The sequence below is a fragment of the Hemitrygon akajei genome, chromosome 7, assembly GCF_048418815.1.
Source record: "Hemitrygon akajei chromosome 7, sHemAka1.3, whole genome shotgun sequence".
In the NCBI taxonomy this organism is placed as follows: Eukaryota; Metazoa; Chordata; class Chondrichthyes; order Myliobatiformes; family Dasyatidae; genus Hemitrygon; species Hemitrygon akajei.
Window position 1 is genome coordinate 152,432,896 of NC_133130.1, and position 15,213 is coordinate 152,448,108.

The 15,213-nt window shown below is 40.9% G+C and overlaps 1 long non-coding RNA gene across 1 annotated transcript in view; it reads left to right on the forward strand.

Moving 5' to 3' along the window:
• Nucleotides 1-10,980: 10,980 nt before the first annotated feature.
• Nucleotides 10,981-15,213, forward strand: part of LOC140731034 (uncharacterized) — an 81,760-nt gene continuing 77,527 nt past the window's right edge. Inside the window, exon 1 of the long non-coding RNA XR_012099721.1 lies at nt 10,981-12,641. This is a non-coding gene — a long non-coding RNA (uncharacterized lncRNA). The remainder of the gene's footprint in view (nt 12,642-15,213) is intronic.

Below are 15,213 nucleotides of genomic sequence, written 5' to 3' on the forward strand. Positions count from 1 at the left end.
ATACATTTTAATGAAGGGGCAAGTGATTGTAGTTTATTCAAGAGGCCTTTGGTTGAGAGGTAGCAACTGTTCTTGAACCTGGTGATACGAGTCCTGAGGCTCTTGTACATTCTATCTGATGGCAGCAGTGACAAGAAAGCATGGCCTTGGTGATGGGGATCTCAGTTGATGGATGGGCTGCTTTCCTATGACAGTGTTTCATGCTGATGTGCTCAAAGGGTGGGAGGGCTTTACCCATGATGTTCTGGGCTCAATCCACTACTTTTGGTAGGATTTTCCATTCAAGGGCATTGGTGATTCCAAACCAGGCTGTGATGCAGCCTGTCAATACACTCTCCACTCCCCAGCTCCACTATCAAAGATCGAGAACATGTTAGAAGTCATACCAATCTCCGCAGACACCTAAAGAAGTGCTTTCTTCACAGCTGCACTTAAGCGCTCTCAGCATTCATATAACATTCATATAACTCAGGGATTAAATGAAATTCTGGGTGTTCTGCTCAATCCGTCATCATAAATCAAAGCTACTTCTTAAGATCATGACACAAATATCAAATTGAGAAAATTCAACTATCTGTATCCACATTAAGACCATGTCAGTAATATTGAGTTGGATTCAGTGAACCTGAATTTGATAACCAAGGACGCAGTCACTGAGAAGTTGGGCAGACTGAATTTCCTAGTACCATGCATACATACCTATTAGAATTTTCTCATCTGATTGTTTGACTGTGACACTGTTAATGTTATTTGGCTCCTGATGACACAGGTGAAGAATGGCATGGCAATGAAAGTAATCACTTGAGAATGTCATGCTGTTTCTTCCTGCTGTTGTTTGGAGACTACAGTAAAGAGTTAAAAGAGACTTGAGTACTTTAAAAATATTTCTTTTTGTGTTTTGTTTGCAGATATGGTTTTAGTTAGCATATTTTCATGCTTGCATAATTCTAAAAATGTGGCTTCAGGCTGTGAATTGATTTCCACCATTACTAAAGAATGCATCATTGTTTACATAGGAGCAAAAATGAATCTCAACTTAGTATGATTTTGAATGTGAGGAGTTTGTTGCTTTAACTGTCCATCTTACCCATTCATCTAAAGCCACTTCCCTGTGCTAGCTAGAGATTGGTTCATTTAATGAGTATTGCAACGCCTCCCACTAGCTGCCATTTATCTGATGACACTATGGCGCTCATAGAGTATAATGCTGAAAGCATGTGCTCTCTCTTGCTCTCTGGGTCACAGGGACCAGGTTGTGGATGGTGCCTGGGAAAGAGTGGGAGTGTGCCGCAGTAAGAGATGGCCCAGATGCACACTTCAGATAAGTATTTGTAATGGAGTGCAACTTGAATGGTTTACTGAATGTTTAATGTTTGTCTTGTCCTGTAAATAAATAGGTAATCTACTTCCCGGTGGTGTCTTCTGTCTGTACTACCCAAACCCACAAACCTGACTTCACGAAACAGTTGGCACTGCGAGCAGAGTTTGGTGATTGAGCAGAAGATTAATATGTGGAAAAGCAAATATAAGAGCAGGATCCTCCTCATTTGAGGAGTACTGAGTCCTGCGGTGGACCAACAACAGTGTGGGATTTAGGACTCTCACCAACTTATAAGCAAAGCACAGGATGCCAATGGATTGATCAGAGAAGGGGGGTGATGAATTGCTTTGGAGATGAGAGATAGTGGTGGATAAAGTCAGATGTCCTTCACTCTTTGAATGTGATAGCCCCAAGAGGAGTGGAGCATAGTGGAGAAAGAAATGGGAGTCCTTTGTCAGTGGGCTCTATCACAGTGATCTATCACAACAGCAGCAACCCACTGGAGGGTCATAGGTTAACACCAATCATGATGGGTGGGGTATTTAGTTAAAGCAGCAGCTCTCAATCAAAAGCAAGTGTTGCTGCCCTTATTGGAACCAGCGATAGAGGGCACCATAGATTCCAACATCAGATTACACTGGGCCTTTTTACCAGCCACCAACAGTGTATTCATTAAATATTTATCTCTTTTCAACCATTCTTGAGGTATATACCCAAATACCCTTAGGGAGTAAGACCATATATTTTGGATATATACCTCAAGAATGGTTGGAAAGAGATAAATATTTAATTAATATACTGTTGGTGGCTGGTAAAAAGACTCTTACTAGGAAATGGTTATCACAGGAGAGCCCAACTTTAAATGCATGGATGGAAATTACAATGGACATTTACAAAATGGAGAAGATAACAGCATCTGTTAATCATAAGCTGGAAAAATTTGATTCATACTGGGAAAAATGGTTTAACTACATAATGCCTCATAGGCCTGATTTTATTCTCACAAATCAATGAATGTGTTATAAAAAAAGATCACTCCCTACACGTACATAGTTCTTTCCTTTTGCATGTTTTTTCTTTCCGCTGTTTTCCATAAGTGTATACCTCAGATAAATACTTTGTGGAGATTTGTGATATATATGATTATACGATATATGTACAATGTCTGAAATATATTTTATGGAAATGTTTGTTTGATGACGAACTTCAATAAAAAATAAATTACAGATTACACTGGGCAGCATAGATTTTATTTCCTGAACTCTTCTGGGTGTATCTTATAAATTTTGGGCTGCCAATTATGAAAATCACCATGAAATTTCACTATCAGGCACCATTTTTTTGAAATCACTGATACTTGTGATTCCAATTCATTATTTAAGTCTGGATAACGGATGCCAAGATTAAGGAAGGCATTTTTGATGGTCTACAAATCAAACAGGTCATCAATGAAAAGCATCTGAAGATCTTCTAGTGCCACTGGAGAAAATTGCATAGAAGACATTCAAGGATGTTGTTGAAAATGTCAGGTGAAGGGTGACACCCTCCTGCCCACCACCATAGGGAGGAAGTCATACACCCTGCACTTCCCCGATAATAAAGTGTGAATGGTTTGAGTTCTACTTCCTCGAGAGTTTGCAGAGGTTCAGCATGACATCGAAAACCTTGGCAAACTTCTATAGAGGTGTGGTGGGGGAACACCAATGCCTCTGAGTGGGAAATACTTCAAAAGGTAGTGGATTTGAACCAGTACATCACAGGTAAAACGCTCCCAACCATTGAGCACATCTATACGAAACGTTGGCGTAGAAAAGCAGCATCAATCATCAATGATCCGCACCACCCAGGCCATGCTCTTTTCTTGTGGCTGCCCTCAAGCAGAAGGTAAGGTGCTTCAGAACTCTCACTACCAGGTTCAAGAAGAGTTACCACCTCTCAACCATCAAGCACGTGAACAAAAAGGGATAGCTACAGTCATTTAGGGATTCTGTTATATTGTTATTTCATGCTCATTATTTATTTCTATTTATTTATACCTGTATTTGTGCAGTTTGTTTACAGTTAACAGTTCCAGATGTTTACAGTTTACAGTTAATGTTCTATAGATTTTCAAAGATTGGCCCAGAGAAAAAAAGCCTCAGGGATGTATGTGGTGACATGTATGTACTCTGATAATAAATTTTACTCGAAACTTTGTACATCAAACTTTGAAAAATGTTGTGTGAAGTATGACCAGCCGTGAGTTCAAATGAGTGTGTATGAGTAAAATGAGTGGAAAGTCTGTTATGTGTTTGATAAATCTTTATTGAAAGGGTGTTTGAATTAATCCAAGAGGAAGACTCTGTTACTTGATGTGAAGTTAATTTGCAGGATGTCGTACCTTAAGAAGTCTTGAAGAGCTTATGTGAATGTATGTATGTGAGAACCCCATCCACCCATCTTTCTTTTCCTCTGTTCCAATTATTTGAAGCTTATTTGTAAAGCTTCAGAAGGAAGAAAAGTGAAAAATAGTCAGTTTGTTTTGACTTACCTGTGTTTTAAGTTTGTGTTTATTTATTTCTTTGCTTCTGGAATGGGTATTGGAAAGTGCAATCCAGATCAAGCTGATGAAGATGTGAGCACCTTTATTCTAGATGTGAGATTCCCTCATTCTAGAAAAAAATCAGCATTTTGGGAAATTGGCGATTTGTGTACACTCAATTTAGGAATTTAAAATTTATGTTGTTATAGGGAAATTTGGAGTGAACTGAAACATTATTTGTTCCATAAGGCTAAAGATACTGTATATTGGGTATTGTCAATACACTGAGTTTTAGCTCTTTTTAAAAGAACTTTGCAAAGTTGTGACATAGTCACAGACTGTGTCTCATAAAACACCAATGAGTAGCCAGGATTCAGGTCAATCCTGTCTCCTAGGATGCAAATGCTCGAGGTCCAGTATGTGTCGGGTAAAATGGAAATGAGTGTTCACCTTCGCTGAACATAGAGAACCAGAGGGAGAAGACAGACCAAGTGAGTTAGCCCACTAACAATCTCATTACAGGAAACTTTAACAACCATCAACCTCCCGATTGAAAAAGATGTGTGAGTGAAAAGGACCGGGAATGCAAATGCCGAAGACACAGAAAGAGTGTGACGGCAAGCCACTGATATAAGAAGAATGGTAGCCAGCAAGAAAGAACGACTCTGTCAAAAATCAGATGAGAGGCACCCTCTACATGGTCATACACCTACACCCAGCTGCCTAAAGTCAAGGAAGAGCTTCATGAACAGTGTTGTTCCATTACAATCAACCCCATCTGAAGCCCGCATCACCTTGTGGAAAGACCAGCTCGCCAGTCTCAAACAAACCCCAACGGTGGAAATTCCACCGGATGAAAGCCTTCCCCCAGGAGCTAATTGTAACTGGGCAACCTGGAAGTGCCTTAACAGTCTTAGGACTGGTGTAGGTCATTCAAAGGTGTCACTAAGCAAATGGGGATATACAACCAGCCCGACAACTTGTGAATGTGGAACTGAGCCACAAACTATTCAGATTCAGTTTATTGTCATTTAGAAACCACAAATGCAATGCAGTTAAAAAATGAGACAACGTTCCTCCAGAATGATATCACAAAAGCACATGACAAAAACAGACTACACCAGAAAATCCACATAACGTTTGTCAATCCCCAATCCAGAGTCCGGAGAGGCTGCTGTGTATTAATATCTCCGTATTAATATGTAACATCTCCTGCAATGCCCATCGCTAGAGGAACTCTATACTGTTGCAGATCTTGCCAAATTCAACAACAAGGTGCTAAAATGTGTCCAGTTCTGGCTGGGCCAAGTATAGACTGTCCGTGGACACAATAAGAAGCAAGCCATAAATAACACTTAAAAATAACACAATAATGATACTTTTTGATGAAGGGCAGCTCTGTAATGTAGATGATTAGTTTTATAGATCAGAATAGAAAGACTTGGGAAATGAGATGGAAGGGTTTCCAGTTGTGGCAGAGACATCTAGTTCCACAAACCTGATGGCAAGACAGACCAAGAAAGAAATTAAATTGCACACAGCATTTGATGGGAGCCACCCCAGCCTGAAATGGAAGTGGACACAAATGAGCTGGGCTGTACCTGTGGTTTGGAAGAACAGTCTGGGAGGAGTGCCACCAGCATGAGGTTCCTGCAGCTATTCAAATGGAGACTACCCCAAACCCTCTTGTAGATCAATCTAAGAAACTAAGAGACTGGTTGTCAGATTACTCTGATAAACTTGTGTCATGTCATGGAATGAGGAATGTTGGCTGTGGACCTGAAACAAAGTTATCCTGTGATCCGGCCCATAGGGTCACTACTGATAGCTTTAGCTATCAATGATTAAAGGGGCAAAGAGGATGTGATTACATTTCTAGAATATTTTATTGCCTTCTCTATTCAGTTGTAGATAACCAGTTAGTGATGTTAGATAGTACAGTATATATGCAGGTATACATAGGGGCATGATAGGTTAGGAACTTGGGAAGGGATCCAACGTGAAGAGCATTTTCACTGTCTTATTTAATTAAATCCTTCTTATAACCTGGCCTTTCTGGGACATATTTATGTCCAGGGACCAAGAGGAGGGTATGTTATGGTGTACTCTCAAGTTACATAAATAAAGCAAATTTTGATTGAAACAAGAACCGGTCCTCATCCTTAATGTAGATTGTAAATTGCAAGCAGTGAATTGAAGTTAAAAGCACACCTTTGCAAAATGGTGGCCATGACACATTCGCCTATGCAGGGATTATGCTACCTGGGAACAGGATTTCATAGTGTCACGTCTTTCAAGGGTGGAATGTTGCAATGAGTGTCAATGAAAGCTGCACCCCCAACCCCCTATACTAGCTAGGGATTGGCCTGTTTAAGGAGCATTCCCCTAGATGCCATTTAGATGATGACATCATGGTACCGGTAGAGTATCACACTGAAAGCACGCACTCTCTCTTTACTCTGCAGATTCTAGATCACCATGGACCAGGTTGCCGATGGGTGCCATGGAAACAGTGGAAGTTTACTGCAGTAAGAGAGGGCCCGGGTGCACACTTCAGATAAGTATTTGTCAACTGTGTGTAATATAAGTAATTTACTGAATGTTTAGTGTGTGTCTGTCCTGAGAGTAAATGAGAAACTTGCTTATTGCTAGTGAGTGTCTTCTATCTTGACTGAAACCAAAAGCAAGAATGAGTAGATGTTTGTGAAAGGGGATTAGCAATTTCCTGTTACTGATAAATGTGAATTATGAGAAATTCCAGGTGAATTAAAGAGAAACATATGGTTTCATGTGCCATTGCTGAATATATGGATAAATTGAGGTCTACATGCAAGTCTTAGTTTACCTAATAATAACCATTATTTTGGATCTCTTCTGTTGACAAACTCAATGAATAGGAATTGTATCAAGTTTATGCTCTTATATCATTGAGTTTCAAATGGAACTGTTCAGAAATTCAATAGAATGCTGTACTTAAGGAAACTCTCAATAAGTGAAGATACCAAATTGAAACCTCGGCCTCAGACATATTTTTTATCCACCTCTTCCACAGTCTCTTTGCAACCCAAACTAGCTTGTTTGCCCCTTTTCTCAGTTCCAATGAAATGTATTCAGACTAAAATTTTATTACTGCATCTCTTGCCACAGATGCAGTTTGACCTGCAGTAAACTGTTGCTTGGCTATTTTATCAGTGGAAAATAAATGGAATAGGAGTAAGCCAATCCTCCCCTTGAATCTGCTATACAATTCAACAAGATCAGCTCTAAACACTTTACTGCCCTAACTCCACAGCTGTTGGTTCTGAGAAATTTATCGATCTCTGTTTTGAGTGCAATTAATAGATGAATATTTATGGACCTCAGGAAAGAGAATTCAAAGGTTTATCATCCTCTTAGTGAAATAAAAAACCTTAACCTCATTTCAATCCAACAGTCTGGCCCTATGATTTTGAGAGTGTATTACAAATCTCTCAGCCAGAGCAAAATAAAATTCTCCACACTACCATTTCTCAAAACATCCAAAGATGTAGTATGCTTCAGTGGGGTTTATTTGCATTTCTTCTAAGATCTGGAAAATATATGCCTAAACTTGAGGATAGTGATTCTGAGGCAAAACATCAACCAATGTCCTATCGTCATTATCACGTGCTGTGTCTTACGACGTGGGCGATCATGGTCTATCCATGACCATGATTGCTCTTGGGAATTCTTTTCTACAGAAGTGGTTAGCCATTTCCTTCTTCTGGAAAGTTTACTCTGTACCAGAATAAGCATGAGAAAACGAATGGCCTTCTTCTGCTACTATTTCTTATATTTTAACGTTCTCTGCATCTTGGAGCATATTCGAGTTGATAAATCCCTTATGCCTAATGGGATCTATCTCAGAATGCTAAAGGGGAGCAAAAGTGGAAATTACCAGGGCTTTGATGGAAACTTTTGCATCTTTGATGCTGTACCAGGAGAAAAGCTACCATGTTCCTGTTTTTAAAGGAGGGCAGTAAAGACAAGACTGCTAATACAGGCTGGAGACCCTTACATCAGTGATAGGGAGATTATGGGGAATATTCAGAGAGACAAGATTTATGTTTAGTTGCAAAGCAGGGACAGATTAAGAGGAGTCATCTTGATTTTGTGCAGAAGGTAACATATCTTGCAAACACAAGGGATTTTGCAAATGCTGGAAATCTTGAGCAACACACACAAATGCTGGAGGAACTCAACAAGTCAAGCAGCTCCCATAGAGGAGAAGAAACACTTGATGTTTTGGGGTAGGTTTTCATGATGGGGCTTGCCCAAAATTTTAACTGTTTCTTCCCCTCCATAGATGTTGCTTAACCTATTGTGTACCTCCAGCATTTTGTGAGTATTGCTCAAAATATCTCAAAAGTTCAATTGAAATTTTTCAGGAGATTACTAAGAAAATTAATAAAGAGAAAACAATAAAGATGGTTTACATAGGCTTTAATAAATCTTATGACAAAATCCTACATAGCTAATTGGTACAGAAGGTTAAGACACAAGGGATCAGAAACATGCTTTCAAATTGTTTCAAAATGAGGTTGGTGATAGGAAGTGGAGGATGTGGGTGGATGAATATGTGTACTGCAGGGATTTGTGCTGGGATCTTTGTTGCTTATATTATCTATAAATGACTTTGATGAGAATGTTGATGGTATTATTTGCAAGTTTCCTTACAACTCAAAAACTCAGAGCGTAGATGGCCTAGACTGTTGGCTAAAGATATAGCAGGATATAGATTAGCTGGGAAGATAGGCAATATAGTAGGAGACCAATGTGAGATAGTGCATTTTGGGAGATCAAATTCTGGTAGGGCATATACAGAACAAATGGAAGGAACCTTAGCAGCCTTGATGTACTGAGAGAAAGTAGGGTGTAAGTCATACCTGATAAAAATAGTAACACAGGTGGATAGAGTAGTGTAATAGACATTAGGTTTGCTTGATTTCATAGACTATGATATTGAATATAATGTGGGGATATCATGCTGCAGTTGAAGAAAATACATTGATTAGACAGCACCTTGAATATTGTGTACTTTTCTGGTCACCACATGACAGGAAAGTTGTGTTAGCAACAGAGAGAATGCAGAAAAGATTCAGTAAGATGTTCTCTAGAATGGAGAGCTCTAGATATAAGGAGACATTAGATAGGCATGCTATATTCTGATTAGAACACCAAAGACCTTGAAGAGGTTTATAAAATTAAGAGGGGAAATAGAGAAGACACGATGGTCAGAACCTTTTTTCCTAGGGCAAGGAGTCCAGTGCTTTTGGGAAGAGATGTAAGGTGAAAGGAGAAAACTTTAAAGGAGATTTGTGTGGTAGATTATTCATATAGAGAGTGGTGATTATCTGACACAAGATACCAGAGGAAGTGGTGGTGGTATTAGGACAGTACTTGAATAGTAAAAGCCCTAATGGATATTCTAATGCAGGCAAATCGGATTATTGAAGATAGTTGTTATGCTTAGTAGGGGCAAGGTCAGCTGAAAGGACTGGTCTGTAAACTCTCCAATCCTCTTATTTTTATGATTTATTCATCTGTTAACTTCTTGTTCTTGGGCCCTTAGCTCCCAGTGGGACATAAGCCATTGATAACCTCCTACATCCATCATCCAATTGTGATTGTGTGGTTGGAGTTCATCAATATTTCTATAATCCATTGTATACACTGTACAGGGGATTGGCCTACACAGCTTCACCAGAACCCTGTTGGCCAGCCTAACCCATTTCTCCCTCTCACAATGGGGACATAATTTGAACTCTGAGAGACTCAATTGTTGCGATTATATTGGTCCGCAGACTTTTTATGTGTACCTGCTTTTCAAACAATATAACAGTTCTACAGACAGTTGGCACAGAGATTGGGGAATCTACAGAGAAATCCACACCAGGCTTACTTCCCTCACAGGAAAATAGCCACTCACAGGAGACCTTGCCCATGCCCAGGATTACGGCTGCACAGGTGGAAGGTCAACTGAGGAAGATCTGTACCAGCAAGGCGGCTGGACCGGATGGAGTTTCCCCACGATTACTGAGGGCCTGTGCAACTGAGCTGGGAGAACCACTACAGCGCATCTTCAACATGAGCCTGGAGCAGAGAAGAGTACCCAGACAGTGGAAAACATCCTGTATTGTCCCGGTACCGAAGAAACCACAACCAAAGGAGTTGAATGACTTCAGACCTGTTGCCTTGACGTCGCACGTGATGAAGACCATGGAGCGGCTGATAATACAGAATCTGAGGCCACAAACCAGGCACGCCCAGGATCCTCTTCAGTTTGCGTATAAGGAGAAGGTGGGAGTGGAGGATGCTATCATGTATTTGCTGCACAAATCACTCTCTCACCTAGATGGGGCCAGTTGTGCTGTGAGGATTACATTCCTTGACTTCTCTAGTGCCTTTAACACCATCCAGCCCAAGATCTTAAGGCACAAACTAACGGAGATGGGAGTAGACTCTCACATGGTGGATTGGATAGTGGACTACTTGACAGATAGACCTCAGTATGTGCGGTTGGGAGACTGTAGGTCTGACACGGTGGTCAGCAGCACAGGAGCGCCGCAGGGAACCGTACTCTCTCCGGTCCTGTTCACCCTGTAGACATCAGACTTCCAATATAACTCGGAGTCCTGCCATGTGCAGAAGTTCGCTGATGACACGGCCATAATGGGGTGTGTCAGGAATGGACAGGAGGAGGAGTATAGGAAACTGATACAGGACTTTGTGATATGGTGCAACTCAAACTACCTGCGTCTCAATATCACCAAGACCAAGGAGATGGTGGTGGACTTTAGGAGATCTAGGCCTCATATGGACTTTAGGAGATCTAGGCCTCATATGGAGCCAGTGATCATTAATGGAGAATGTGTGGAGCAGGTTAAGACCTACAAGTATCTGGGAGTACAGTTAGACGAGAAGCTAGACTGGACTGCCAACACAGATGCCTTGTGCAGGAAGGCACAGAGTCGAATGTACTTCCTAAGAAGGTTGGCGTCATTCAATGTCTGTAGTGAGATGCTGAAGATGTTCTATAGGTCAGTTGTGGAGAGCGCCCTCTTCTTTGTGGTGGCGTGTTGGGGAGGAAGCATTAAGAAGAGGGACGCCTCACGTCTTAATAAGCTGGTAAGGAAGGCGGGCTCTGTCGTGGGCAAAGTACTGGAGAGTTTAACATCGGTAGCTGAGCGAAGGGCGCTGAGTAGGCTACGGTCAATTATGGAAAACTCTGAACATCCTCTACATAGCACCATCCAGAGACAGAGAAGCAGTTTCAGCGACAGGTTACTATCGATGCAATGCTCCTCAGACAGGATGAAGAGGTCAATACTCCCCAATGCCATTAGGCTTTACAATTCAACCGCCAGGACTTAAGAACTTTTTAAAAGCTATTATTAATGCTTTTTGAGATAGTGATTTAGATGCATATCATATTTTTTACTGTTAAGTATTGTATGTTATTAGTTTTGCTACAACAAGTGTATGGGACATTGGAAAAAAAGTTGAATTTCCCCTTGGGGATGAATAAAGTATCTATCTATCTATCTATCTATCATATAAGTACTTTTAATGTGCTGCCTTGTAAATAAACCTCCAGATCACTGGTCATATTTTTGCCGTGTCTCAGTGCATTCTGATAACATTACAGACCTCTGGTCACTGTGGGGAGGTTTGTTGCTCAATTGTTTGCATTTTATCCCTCAAGTCTGTGAAGCACATTGACTAATTGACTGATTTTCATCTGCTCTCATGTAACAGCCTTATGAGTGTGACACAGCTTCAAGGAAACATGCTTACCAAGAAATCCTTCAAGGCTGAGGGGTCAGTCATGCCAAAATGGGACTGTCCTTTAATATTTTTAGGACAATTCCCAAATGCATGTATAGGTTTCACATTAATCATAAATATAAGAAGAGGAACAAATTTCACCAGGTGTTTCACAATGAACTTTAAAGAGTAGGGAACTCACAATAAAATCATAACAATGGAAATTCAGCTGGAGGCAAGGTAGGATGAGGATAGTGAACACTTTGCACATCAATATCTGGGGCAAACCAGATCCTTCAACTCAGGAATAATGTTATATTGTCAGAGATAAAAGGTCAGCATTTTGATTATTTCCTCAGATAAATCCCATGTGATTTTGGATTCAATTTATAATATAGAAAAATTACGTGATCTCCTTAAAGTAATATTTATTTCAGACGTGAAATAGACAGGAACATTTTTAATTATTGTGTGTGAGCCAATTGTCATTCAAAATTGAGTCAGCTCATCGACAAGGCACTTAGTAATTAATCATGAAAGGTTACTTTTAATCCTCTGCTTTCACCCGGATTTAAAGCTGGGCTTAGATACAGATGTGAATAGCTCGGTCTTGCATTTCTTTCCCTTTTATTGCATTCACCTCCAACACTAATTTAGTCAATTACCTTTAAACAACAAAGTAATTGAAAAATAAATTTGCTCTTTTTAAATGATTTCAAATTTATTTCTCTTGCTGGTGTGAACACTTGGAGAACAGCAAGGGCAACTGTTCCACGTGAAAGAAAGCGTAATTCCTATTATAAATCTGCATTTGTACTTCATGTTGATCTATGCTACAGTCTGCATTGCTAATTCCTTTCTCTTGTATCTTGCTCCAGCGGTACTTCATGTTGCTCAGAGGAAGGAATCAGTGAGACTGAAGCTGTGCAAGTGTTTCACAAAAGCAATTACCTGCTTATTTTGAAGATGGCAAAGAACATTCCAATTTCACTGACCTAAAGATCAAGCGAGAAGGTTAGAAATTTTACATAATAAATTGTGTCAAGACTTGCCTTCATTTAGGTGCAAGGTGCGCCACCTACTGGCACATGTTTGGTGGTTCAGGATAACAAGAAATGCAACATTTGTGCTCAGGCTGAAGTTGAGCATGAAAAAAGAACCAATATAAACAGGTCAATGCAGGTTATTTATTTGCCCTGCCAATCACAACATTTACTTAATCAAAAGGGATTAGAACAATTAACAGTGGAAGGTATAATTAAGCAAACTCACATTTTTTTTGCGAGGAAGAATAAAGCAAATTTGATTTTGTTTCAGATTCAAAGCAAAACAATAGCATTCTGAGTAATTTAATGCAGATGGTAGGTTGGTATCGGACTTGGCCAATGGATCCAACAAACAGCATTCTTGTTGTGTGGCCTGTTAGGCCCTCGTCCACTCTACAGATGCAAATGATTTTCCAGGTAAACAAAATTCGATAAGATCACATTTCAAGAGTGCTGAAATGCCATACAGAGAGTAACCCACAGCAATGTGAAACCCTGCACACTGCTTCAACATGGAGGCTGCACAGTAAAGTGTGAAGTCATTCATTACAGGAAGGCCATGCTTTGTCCTGACCATCACTCAGAGTTCTGGAGTTGCACAGTCAATACCAATCAATGTGTCTATCCAAGTTAGTCCCATTGCCTTGCATTTGGCTCATATCCTACTAAACCAGGGTTTCCCAACATCTTTTATGCCAAGGGGGCTTACCATTAACCATGGAGTCTGTGGACGTCAGGTTGGGAACCTCTGTTCTAAAACTTTTCTATCCATGCACTTGTCCAAATGATTTTTAAACAAGGCAATTGTATCTGCCTCACACACAAAATGCTGGTGGAACGCAGCAGGCCAGGCAGCATCTATAGGAAGAAGCACTGTCGATGTTTCGGGCCGAGACCCTTTGTCAGGACTAACTGAAAGAAAAGATAGTAAGAGATTTGAAAGTAGGAGGGGGAGGGGGAAATCTGAAATAATAGGAGAAGACAGGAGGGGGTGGAGTGAAGCTAACAGCTGGAAAGTGATTGGCGAAATGGATACAGAGCTGGAGAAAGGGAAGGATCATGGGACGGGAGGCCTAGGGAGAAAGAAAGGCGGAGGAGAGCACCAGAGGGAGATGGAGAACAGGCAAAGAGTGATGGGCAAAGAGAGAAAGAAAAGGAGGGGGGGAATAAATATATCAGGGATGGGGTAAGAAGGGGAGGAGGGGCATTAATGGAAGTTAGAGAAATCAATATTCATGCCATCAAGTTGGAGGCTGCCCAGACAGAATATAAAGTGTTGTTCCTCCAACCTCTGTGTGGCTACATCTTGACAGTAGAGGAGGCCATGGATGGACATATCAGAATGGGAATGGGACATGGAATTAAAATGTGTGGCCACTGGGAGATCCTGCTTTCTCTGGCAGACAGAGTGTAGGTGTTCAGCGAAACGGTCTCCCAGTCTATGTTGGGTCTCACCAATATATAAAAGGCCATACCAGGAGCATCAGACGCAGTATACCACAGCAGCCGACTCACTGGTGAAGTGTCGCCTCACCACGTCCCAGTCCCATTCTGATATGTCTATCCATGGCCTCCTCTATTGTCAAGATGAAGCCACACTCAGGTTGGAGGAACAACACCTTATATTCGGTCTGAGTAGCCTCCAATCTGATGGCATGAACATTGATTTCTCTAACTTCTGTTAATGCCCCTCCTCCCCTTCTTACCCCATCCCTGATTTATTTATTCACCCCTTTTTTTCTCTCTCTGCCTATTACTCCTTGCCTGCTCTCCATCTCCCTCTGGTGCTGCCATCCCCCTTTCTTTCTCCCTGGGCCTCCAGTCCCATGATCCTTTCCCTTCTCCAGCTGTGTATCCCTTTTGCCAATCACCTTTCCAGCTCTTAGCTTCACCTCACCCCTTCCTGTCTTCTCCTATTGTAACGTTCTCGCTCGGGTGTGAAGTAACGCCGAGGTAAACGTCGAGATAAACCAGAATCAATGCAAACGAGACCGCAGTAAGATTAACCATTTACTGTTCACTCTTCACATTAACGCATGGTGAAAACTGTTGAAAAACAATACAAGATTGGTACAGTGTTTGTTCCCTTCTAAATATCACATTTACATTGTGAATACTTGCAAAGGTAAAACTACAATAACTACATTACATTAAAGTGCAGCATACAGTCAGAATCTAGCTGCTCCATTGGCTGCTTTAGATACACTTCAATACAAACTATCCCGACTCTTTAACTGACGAAAAGGTAAACCTTACCGACCGTCGTTACTTTTAACAGAATCGGCGTTAACATTTTAACTCAAAATACCGATTATCTAATGACTTACAGCGTTGCTTTCACTGTGTCTTTGGTGCATAGAGAGACCCTAGTCAGCGTTATGGTCGCACATGTGAGTGACCCCCGCCCTTGCGTGAATCTCAAACCGGTAATTCCCCACAAGACGCGGCGAACCCGGATGTGACGTCATCGCAGCCGCGATGTATTACAGACAAATCAATTGATTTAAACAATCCTAACTTTAACTAAAAAATGCTAACAA